Consider the following 11,598-nt stretch of genomic DNA (forward strand, 5'->3'; position numbering starts at 1 on the left):
CCTGCTTTGTTGAAGATGATGAGTTGACCATATAGTTAGATGTCAATTTATGGGTTTTTCTATTCTGTTCCATTGATCTATGTGTTTGTTTTTTTGCAAGGACCATACTGTCTTGATGACTATAGCTTTGTAATATAGCTTGAACTCCAGAATTGTGATGCCTCTAGTTTTGTTTTTATTTTTCAGGATTGCTTTGGCTATTTGGGGTCTTTTGTGGTTCCATACAAATCTCAGGGTTGTTTGATCTAGCTCTGTGAAGAATGCTGGTGGTATTTTGATAAGGACTGCATTAAATGTGTAGATTGCTTTGGGTAGTATAGACATTTTGCCAACGTTTATTCTTCCAATCCATTAGCATGGAGTACTTTTCCATTTCTTTGTATCCTCTTCAATACTTGCCTCACTGCCTACTCTTGCCAGGACCTGGATTGTGTCTGGTATTGAACTTTCCTCATGTTGGAGGCCAATGCCTCCATTTTGCTTCAGTTAGTGCCAAGTTTATCTAGATATTGTTGATACTAGCTTGCTTCAGAATTCTGCATTTATTTGAACATGTACTTATCTTTACAAATCTCTACTATTTAACTCTGATCAGTTAATACTCTGAGTAATACCTAAGCACCTAAAAGAGCTTTGTTCTGGGATGTCTACAGAGGTTTATGAAGGAAGGCTCAGGCTAGTCTCCAGTGCCTGAAGTTTCCTATCAGGCTGGCTAACAAGATAAACATGTGGGAATATATATATATATATATATATATATATATATATATATATATATATATATAATATGTGACTTCTTTTTAAAGCCTGCTTCACAATCCCAAATGCAAAATTTTTATAATAATTCTTTAACATTGTCTTCCATAGCTTCTAAAATCCCTATCTGTCTTGTTTAAAGTCCAGCTTGCCTGGAACATGGGAGATGCCCAGTGAATACTTGTCAAATGTTATAGGAGAAAGTTATGAAGTAGATATTAGAACAGGTAAGAATCTGTAGCAGACTGTGTTGGCCACTTCCTCATCGTTTATTTAGTCCCTCTTTCTTCTCTCTCAGCTGTGGCGGACACCTCTCAGCTGTCTCACCTACCTCCCATTCCAACTGCTAGAAACAACATTTCCCAGAATGCCTTGCAGCCGGGTTCTGCAGGTGATTTAGATCCTTCTAGGTAAGACCTGGATATGCAGATGAGCAGGGGGCGGTGCAGGGGCTGCTCTGCAAAGACTAACTGGATCTCCTGATGCAGCACATTGTATTTTCTGAAAGTGGCCACAGTCAGTCAGTTCTCATGTGTTCTTCCAGAACTTGCCACTGCCCCACTAACAGATTCTGTTTCCCCTCTCTTTGAAGATGGGTGACTTTGTGACTGCGAGGGACAGAATATGGGAAAAGTGACATTGCATGGCTGAGGCTGGGTCTTGAAAGGAGATATGACTTTCATCTGGTTTCTCTCTCTTTCTCTGTCTCTGACTCTCTCTCTTAGTGCTTGTCCTTGGAACACAGACTTCATGGTATGAGGAAACCTTGGCCACATGGAGAGGCCACAAGGGAACATGAGGGGAAGTCTGTAGGGGGATTTTTAGGAAAGGTTTCCTCATGTCTAATAAATAGCCCTAGGAAGAGATGGTCTCTCTTCTTCATCCAGCTATGATGCATGGAAGCTTTTTTGGCCATCTTGCTACTGACCAACACACAGAGAGGGGCAGTTCCCAGAAAACACAGAAAAGATGGAGTGCTGAAGTACTTGCCTGGTGTCCTGTCTTCCCATCTCTGGACTTCCTTATATATGAGGTAATAAACTCCCTTACATATTAAAGTTACTCTGAGTTGAGGTTTTCCGTTTACTTATAGCTGAAAATATCCCAACTGATTTGGGATTTGTTCCTTGGTGGTTGTGGTCAATTCCTGCCCTATCTGTGAATTCTGGGGCCCAGGGCTCTCCCAGAGGAGTCATCAAGCTATAGAAACCCAGTAGGTCAGGTGCAGGCAGAGGTGTGCCCTGAAAATCAAATCTGAAACTTTTGGGGTTTGGATCCATTTTCTAGAAGTCTTCGTAATTTCAGCAGGAACTGTTTTGTCCTTTCTCCTGAGATTACATGTGTGAGCTGTACTTTAGAGATCATTCCCTGGCACTGAGAAGCAGAGAAGAAGGCAGGGAAGGGGATGACAGAACAAAGAAAACTTGCTAAAAACAAAATGAGACTAAAACCTTACATTTCCCAGCCTAGTTCTGGCCAATAAGACATAAACTAAAGGTTTCTAAGAAATATTTGCTTTCCTTTCTTCCTGCCTGGATCATGATCACGAGACCTTCAGCAACCATCTTGTGATCATGAGGAAAAGGCCGAGAGAAGCAGAGACCGCAGACCCGACATCTTTGAATCACTATTATGACACCACTACCTATCTGTCTGGTTGTGTGGGGGAAAATAATCATAAACTCACATGTTTAAGTTGTAGTTCTGGTATTCTTGACTGGATGCAAGTTCTAACTGGTAGAGACCATTTGCCTGCAGCCGGGGCTTGGGGAAGGTAGCTGAGGACATGGGTGTTTGGTACCTTCTTTCTGTCCTCTCTCTCTCCTTTTCCCCCTTTATCTCTCCTCTCCTCCATTTCTTCACTCCCTGTTGGGCCTATGCTATGCACCAAACTCTGGGCCATGCACTGGGAGAGGGGAGTTTGACTTTGGGCAGTCCTGGAGAGAACCTGCACCTGCTCTGTGGGGTGATCTTATCCCCAGAGAGAAGACTGGGTCTCAGAGGTGCTTTCTAAAGCTCCCATCTCTGTATGTGGATTCTTTCTTCTTAGGGAGACACGAGGTAGAGAGGAAGAGGATAAGTCTCTGAAGCAGACAGACTCGGGTTTGAATCCCAGCTCTGCCACCTGTTAGCTGTGAGATCTCAAGTAAATCACTGAGCACAAGTAGGAGCTCTTCTGTGCAATGAGTTGTTGCGGGGATTAAATGATACAGCAGTAGCTCACTTGTAGTGGGTGCTTAGTCTGAGCCTGGTGAGGCTCAAATAAGGGTTACATTAATAAGAAAGAAGGAGGAGGGGATAGATATTGAGTAGACTTCTGGCAGTCTCTGCCAAGAATGAGAAAATAAGAGCTAATTCTTGATTCCCTGTTGAAACAGAGCAGTCCACTCAGATCTGGGGATAGCTTGCACACTCTCTTGGGCTCAGCTTTGCTCTGGCAGTGAGAAGCTTCCCTGTCTTTGCCCCTCCCCAGCCATGACCTGGGGGGTGTGCTGTCCTCACTCAGCGAGTGTGTTCAGGGCCCTGCTATTCCAGCAAGATGGTTGGAGAGTGTCCATGTGTCTGTGGACAGCTGGACCACAGCCTCCTCGTCCCGGCTGGACACCTGTTAGAAGCTATAGTTAGAACAGTAAATCCTGGGGGCAAGGAAAAGAGAGAAGCCAAGGGAGAAAAGAAAAAAAGGAAAGATGCAGTCCAGGAAAAATGGGATGTTCCTCCTGTGCAGCAAAACCACAGCGTTCTCTCGGCCGGTCCTTAAGAAGAAGAAGTGGAGTGTGGGTGCTCATGGGGGCCAGCCTGGAATTGCAGCTGGCATGGTTTGGGGAGCTGTAAATTCTGCATGTGCTGGCACAAAGGCCTGTCCTGAGAAGCCCTGAAAAAGCCTTTCTATAATCGGGGCTCCTCAGCTTTCCACTGTGGCATCCACAGGCAGGATACATGGCTTTGTGCTCTCCCTTGCTCTCAAGTTGCCACTGAGGAGAAAAACTCAAGAAATAAAACAAGTTGGATTCATTATGGTGCTAGCAATATAAACAATTCACTTATTAGTTACTTCAGAAGAATGTGAACATGCCTAATAGATTTTTCTACTATGAAGAATTTGCTAAAAACTTAAAAATAACTCAATAATATTACTTATTAACATAGCTGATATTCACAAGCAGCCCATCCCACATGACATGTCCCTCCATGAGCAACAGGGATGCGAATGATTCCTATTAGAAAACCAGACTTACATGGTCTTGGAGCCTATTATAGGAAAGTCATAGGTTAAAAATTATTGATGCAAATCTGGATCACTATAGACTGTGAAATCAACCTAACAACCCACAAAAAGCCAAGTGGATAATGTTAAAGCTATACTGAAAGAGAATTTTACAATGAAAATAGCAAGGCCATCGGTAGGAAAAAAAACCACAGCCAGTTCAGGGTAACACTGATGAAGTACTAACCATGCGTCCTTCTGAAAATTAAGAAATTCTAACCCTGTGCATGCATTCTAACCAAGTGTGCATGCAGAGTAGGAGTTTGAAAACATTGCTAAGTGTGGCGTGGCAGCCAGACTTCTTAGCAAAGGACACAGTCAGAGTCCTGGGTCATTTTAGTTTATAAATAGCACATTTTACTAACCTTTCCTGTTCACTTTGTTGTTCCAAAATACGAGAGTCTATAGAAAGAAGCATGAGTCACTTGACTGTAAGAATTGAAGAAAGATCTTGCATTTTTGGGTCACCCTGACCCACTGGGGAGCCCCGGGGGCCTGGCAGGGAGCCTCAGGTCACTTGTGCAATCTCTGCTTGACAAGCAAGTCCCACCTACTGGAGGTCATTTCTCCAGCAAGTGTCCTGTGTAGTGCAGTCACACCAACATTTTTTTTCTCCACTGGATTATGGAATTCCATTAGCACACAAATAGGACACAAGGACTCCTACCTTAGAACATACCTCCTTGACTTACAGCCTCTGCAGCTGCTACGCAATTCCCTCTTTGCTGCTGCAATGAACCTCCTCAAAAGAGTTGTTGATATCAGTTTCCCTGGTTCTTCTGCCATCTCTCTTGAACTATTCCAAGAGGCTTTTGTCCTCATCATCCCAAGTGAGACAGCCTTCCACAAGGCTGCCAATGACTTCCCTAATGGATGACCCTATCATTCTTGTTAGTGTTATCAGTAGGGGAACCAATCCCCTAAATGCCTGGGACTTTCTTAGATTTTAAAACGGAAACTCCTGCCTTCCAGGAATAGCCTCAGTCCTGGGCAAATCCAGATGGCAGGTTATCCTAAACTGAAGACCTCCATGTTAACAATATGACTACCCTATACACTCTTAGTCCTTTTCTTAGTTGACCTCACAGCAACCTTTAACAAACCTCGGCTTCATTGAGATATAATTTGCATACAATAAATGGCACATATTTCAAGTGTGTAAATTAACAAGTTTTGACATATGTATACATTCACAAAACCATCACAGCACTCAAGATGATGAGCGTATCCATCACCAAAAGTTTCTTCGTGCCCATTTGCAATCCTCTCCTGCCTCTCACCCCTGCCTTCTACCCCCAGTCTACGAATGTATCAGTTGTTTATTGCTATGCAACAACTCACCAGATTAAAACAGCAAACATTTATCATCTCTCACTTTCTGCAGGTCAGGAATCTGGACACAACTTATCTGAGTGCCTCTGCCAAAATATCTCCCCCAAGGTTGTAACCAAGGTGTTGTCCAGAGCTGTGGTCTCATCTTACAGCTGGACCAGGGGAAGATCTGCAACCAAGCTCATGTACATGGTTGTTGGCAGGATTCAGTTCCTCATAAGCTGTTGAACTGAGGACTACAGATTCTCATTAGTTGGGTAGAGGCTTCACCGAGCTCCTTGCCATATGTCTTCTTCTTAGGGCAGTTCAACATGGCAGCTGACTTAATGAGAGAGAGATTGTGCATGGCAGAGAAAGTAAGCAAGATGGAAGTCACCGTCTCTTTATAGCCTAGTCTCAGAAGTGAAATCTCATCATTTTTTGCCATATTCTGTTCATTTATAGTAAAGTCACTAAGTCCAGTCTACTCTCAAGGGGATCGAATTACACAAGACTGTGAATACTAGGATGTGATAATCACAGGGAGCCATTTTAGAGGTTGTGTATCATGCTAGGCAATCATTAATCTGCTTTCTGTCACTATAGGTTAGTTTGCATTTTCTAGAGTTTTATAAAAATAAGAAATCTTTCACTCAGCATAATTATGTTGAGATTCATTTATATTGCATCTATCAACAGTTCTTTTTATTTTTTATTGCCGAGTGGTATTCCATTGTGTGGATATACCAAAATTTGTGTATTCATTCACCTGTTGATGGACGTTTGAGTAATTTACAGTTTGGGCTATTACAAATAAATTTGTTATGAACATTCATCTATAAGTCTTTGTATGGAGATATACTTTCATTCTCTCAAGTAAATATTCAGAATGGAAAAGGCTGGAACACTTGGCAGCTACATATGTACCTTAAAAAAAAATACACGACCACCTCTTTTCCCAAGAGGTGGCATCATTGCTATGGGCAGTCATTTTATTTTAGCAGTTTATTTTCTTTTATTTATTTATTTTTATTTAAGATGATTTAAGAACAACATCTCCTTTCTTCACAATATGACTACTCTATATACTCTTTTATTTTTTATTTTTTATTTTCTATTTTTCTGACAATTTTTTTATATAATTTTTTTAATGAATATAATTTATTGTCAAATCAGCTTACATACAACACCCAGTGCTCAACACCTGAAAAACATATAATCCAGTGAAGAAATGGGCAGAAGACATGAACAGACACTTTTCCAAAGAAGACATCCAGATGGCCAACAGACACATGAAAAGATGCTCAACATCACTCTTCATCAGAGAAATACAAATCAAAGCCACATTGAGATACCACCTCACACCAGTCAGAGTGGCTAAAATGAACAAATCAGTGAACTACAGATTTTGGCAAGGATGTGGAGAAACGGGAACCCTCTTGCACTGTTGGTGGGAATGCAAACTAGTGCAGCTGCTCTGGAAAACAGTATGGAGGTTTCTCAAAAAATTAAAAATAGAGCTACCCTATGACCCAGCAATAGCACTAGTAGGAATTTATCCAAGGTATTTTAGCAATTTAAATAGCTGTGTAGTGATATCTCACTGTGGTTCTAATTTGCATTTACCTAAAGATTAATGATATTGAAAGTCTTCATGTGCTTCTTTGTTATCCATATGTGTTCTTTGGTGAAGTATCTTTTCAAGTCTTTTGTCCAGTTTTGGTAGGTTGCTCGTTTTCTTATTATTTAGTTTTGAGACTTCTTTGTGTATTTAGGACACATGTCCTTAGCAGGTATATGATTTGAAGGTATTTTCTTTTAGTCTATGGTTTGCCTTTTATTCTTTTAACAGTGTCTTCAAAGAGCAGAAATTTTAGATTCTGATGAAATCCAATTTATCAATTTTTCTTTTACAGAAAAGAAAAAAATGTGTAGCTTTGGTGTCATACCTCAGAAATCTTTGCCTAATCTAATGTCACTAAAAGTAGTTTTAGTGTTTTCTTCTTATGTTTTCTTCTAAAAGTAGTTTTAGTATTTATATTTAGATCCATGATTCATCTTGATTTAATTATGTAAATGAATTGAAGTCCATGTTCTTGCATATAAAGAGCAAATTGATCCTGTATCACATATTGAAAAGAATATCTTTCCTCCATTGAATTGCCTTTGCACCAAATGCTGAAAATCAATTGTCCATATGTGTCTAGATCTATTTCTAGATTCTATCTTTTTGTTTCATTGATTTACATGTCTGTCTTTACTGCAGTACTTCTGTGGCTTTATAGTAAGTCTTAAAACCAGGCAGTACTAGTCCTCCCACTTTTTTTTCTTTTACAACTTTATTTGGCTCTTCTAGATCTGTTGTATTTCAATATGAATTTTAGAACTAGCTTGTCAATTTATTTAATAAAAAGGCTTTTGGTACTTGGATTTGGATTGCATCAAATCTATACAACAATTTGGGAAAAATTAATGCCTTATTGAGTCATCCAATCCATAAGCACATTATATCGCTCCATTTTTTTAGGTCTTCTTTAAATTTTCTCAGCAATGTTTTGTAGTTTTCAGTGTTCAGGTCTTGTACATCGTTTGTCAGATTTTTCCCTAAGTATTTCACATTTGTTTATGCTACTGTAAATGTTATTTTCAACTTCTTTTTTTCAAGTTTATTTATTGTGAGAGAGAGACAGGTGCGGTGAGGGGGAGGGTGGTGCAGAGAGAGGAGAGAGAATCACAAACAGGCTCTGCACTGTCAGCACAGAGCTGGTCATGGGGCTCAAACTCACGAACAATGAGATCATGACCTGAGTTGAAGTTGAGTCCGATGTTTAATCAACTGAGCCACCCAGATGCCCTGGTATTTTCGACTTCTAATTGATCATTGCTAGTATATAGAAATACAGTTGATTTTTGTATATTGATTTTGTATCCTGTAACTGTGGAAACATTAATTCTAGTAGTTTTTTTTTTTGGATAAATTCCATTAGATTTTCTACACAGAAGATCCTATCATCTGTGAATGAAGGTTGGATGCCCTTTCTTTCTTCTTTTTTTCTTTCTTTCTCTCTCTCTTTCTCTCTTTCTTCCTTCCTTCCTTCCTTCCTTCCTTCCTTCCTTCCTTCCTTCCTTTCTTTCTTTCTTTCTTTTTCTTCTTTTCCTTAATTGCACTGGCTAGGACCTCCAATGTAATGTTGACTAGAAGTAGTAGGAGCAGGCAGCCTTGCTTTCTTCTTGTTCTTAGATATTAACTGTAGGTTTTCCATACATTTAAATTTTTTAAAAAGTTAATTAATTAATTAATTTAGAGATGGAGGGAGGGAGGGAGGGAGAAAGCGTGTGAGTAGGAGAGGGGTAGAGAGAGAGGGAGAGAAAGAATCCCAAGCAGGCCCCATGTTGTCAGCGTGAAGCCTGATTTAGGACTCGATCCCATGAGTGGTGAGATCATGACATGAGCTTGAAACCAAGAGTCAGACACCTAACCAACTGAGCTACCTGGACACCCCTTCTATACATTATTAAAAATAATGTTGAAGACCTCTCTTAAACTATTTTGCTGAAAAGATTTAAAAAAATTTTAATTCCAGTATAGTTAACATACAGAGTTATATTAGTTTGAGGTGTACAATATAGTGATTCGATAATTGTATACATTACTCAGAAATCACTATAAGTGTACTCTTAATCCCCTTCCCCTATTTCACAGCCCCCCACCACCTTCCCTCTGGTAATCACCAGTCTGTTCTCTACAGTTGAGTCTGTTTTTTTGGTTTCTCTCTTTTTTTCTTTGTTTTGTTTCTTAAATTCTGCATATGAGTGAAATCATATGGTATTTGTCTTTGACTTATTTCACTTAGCGTTATACTCTCCAGGTCCATCTATGTTGTTGCAAAGCAAGATTTCATTCTTTTTTATGTATGAATAATATTTTATTGTATATGTATACCACATATTTTATCCATTTATCAATTGATGGACATGTGGGATGTTTCCATAATTTAGATATTTTAAATAATGCTGCAATAAACATAGAGGGGCACCAGTTTTCACTCCCACCAATAGTGCTAGAGAGTTCATTTTTCTCCACATCCTTGTCAACACTTGTTTCTTACCTTTTTGATTTGAGTCATTCTGACAGGTATGAGATGTCTCATTGTGGTTTTGATTTGCATTTTCCTGATGATGACTGATGATGAGTATCTTTCATGTGTCTGTTTGTTGGTCATCTGTATGTCTTTGGAGAAATGTCTGTTCATGTCTTCTGCTGATTTTTTAATTAAGTTATTTGGTTTTTAGTGTTGAGTTGTATAAATTCTTTATATATTTTGTATACTAACCCTTTATCAGATATATCATTTGCAAACATCTCCTATTCCGTAGGTTGCCTTTTAGTTTTATTTTTTGTTTCTTTTGCTGTACAGAAGTTTTTATTTTGATGTAGTCCCAATATTTTATTTCTGCTTTTGTTTCTCTTGCCTCAGGAGACATAGCTAGAAAAATGTTGCTATGGCCAATGTCAGAGAAGTTATCGCTTGTGCTCTCTTCTAGGATTTTTATGGTTTCAGGTCTCACCTTTATGTCTTTAATCCATTGTGAGTTAATTTTTGTGTATGGTGAAAGAAAGTGGTCCATTTTCATTCTTTCATATGTAGCCATCCAGTTAACCCAATATTATTGGTTGATGAGACTTTCTCATTGTGTATTCTTGCCTCCTTTGTCCAATATGCATTGACTATATAATTGTGGGTTCTCTATTCTGTTCTACTGATTTATGTGTCTATTCTTGTGCCAGTATCATACTGTTTTTTGATTACTAAGCTTTGTAGTTTATCCTGATATCCAGGATTGTGATACCTCTGATTCTGTTTTTCCTTTTCAAGATTGCTTTGGCTATTCAGGGTCTTCTGTGGTTCCATACAAATGGTAGTATTATTTGTTCTAGTTCTGTGAGAAATACTGTTGGTATTTTGATAGAGATTGCATTAAATCTGTGGGTTTCTTTGGATAGTACGGACATTTTAACAATATTTGTTCCTCCTTTTAAAAAAATTTTTAAAAAGTTTATATATTTTTCAGAGAGAGACAGAGCACAAGCAGGGGAGAGGCAGAGAGAGAGGGAGACACAGAATCTGAAGCAGACTCCAGGCTTTGAACTGACAGCACAGAGCCTAATGGTGGGCTTGAACTCATGAGCCGTGAGATCATGACCTGAGACGAAGTTGGATGCTTAACCAACTGAGCCACCCAGGCACCCCTCAATGTTTGTTCTTTGAATCCATGAGCGTGGAGTATCTTTCCATTTGTATGTGTCATCTTCAATTTCTTTCATCAATGTTTCATAGTTTTCAGAGTCTTTCAGGTCTTTCATCTTCTTGGTTAACTTTATTCCTAGGTAGTTTATTATTTTTGGTGCAATTATAAATGAGATTGTTTTCTTAATTTCTTTTTCTATTACTTCATTATTAGTGTATAGAAATGCAATGGATTTCTGTATATTGATTCGGTATCCTGAGACCCTACTGAATTTATTTATCTGTTCTGATAGTTTTTTGGTGGAGTCTTCTGTGTTTTCTCTATATAGTATCATGTCATCTGCAAATAGTGAGTTTTACTTCTTACTTATGAATTTGGATGCTTTTTATTTATTTTTCTTGTCTGGTTGCTGTGGCTAGGATTTCCAGTACTATTTTGAATAAAAGTGGTGACAGTGGACATCTTTGTCTTGTTCTGATCTTAGGGGAAAATCTGTCAATTTTCCACCTTTAGGATGATGTTAGCTGTGGGTTTTTCATAGATGGCCTTTATTATGCTAAAGTATGTTCCCCTTAAACTTACTCTGTTGAGGGTTTTTAAAAATTATGAACAGGGGTGCCTGGGTGGCTCAGTCGGTTGAGCAGCTGATTTCGGCTCAGGTCATGATCTCACGGCTCGTGAGTTCAAGCCCTGCGTCAGGCTCTGTGCTGACAGCTCGGAGCCTGGAGCCTGCTTCATATTCTGGGTCTCCCTCTCTCTCTCTCTCTCTGCCCCCTCCTGCTCACGCTGTCTCTCTCTGTCTCTCAAAAATAAATAAAATAAACACTAAAAATTTTTTAAAAAATAAATAAAAATTATGAACAGATGTTGTAGTTTGCCAAACACTTTTTCTGCATCTATTGAAATGATCATGTAATTTTTATCCTTTCTCTTGATGTGATATATCATGTAGATTGATTTGCAAATATTGAACCCCCCTTATGATCCAAAAATAAATCCCATTTTATCATGGTGGG

General features: G+C 39.1%; 1 long non-coding RNA gene across 1 annotated transcript; it reads left to right on the forward strand.

The window, feature by feature from the left end:
- The first annotated feature begins 1,057 nt into the window (after window positions 1-1,057).
- LOC121042120 (uncharacterized) lies at window positions 1,058-5,680 on the forward strand. Its single transcript, XR_005795986.1, has 3 exons — window positions 1,058-1,166; window positions 1,644-1,789; window positions 5,406-5,680. It is a non-coding gene; the product is annotated as an uncharacterized LOC121042120 (long non-coding RNA).
- The last annotated feature ends 5,918 nt before the right edge of the window (window positions 5,681-11,598 follow it).

The sequence above is a fragment of the Herpailurus yagouaroundi genome, unplaced genomic scaffold (assembly GCF_014898765.1).
Source record: "Herpailurus yagouaroundi ecotype Mexico unplaced genomic scaffold, PumYag 184, whole genome shotgun sequence".
NCBI lineage: Eukaryota > Metazoa > Chordata > Mammalia > Carnivora > Felidae > Herpailurus > Herpailurus yagouaroundi.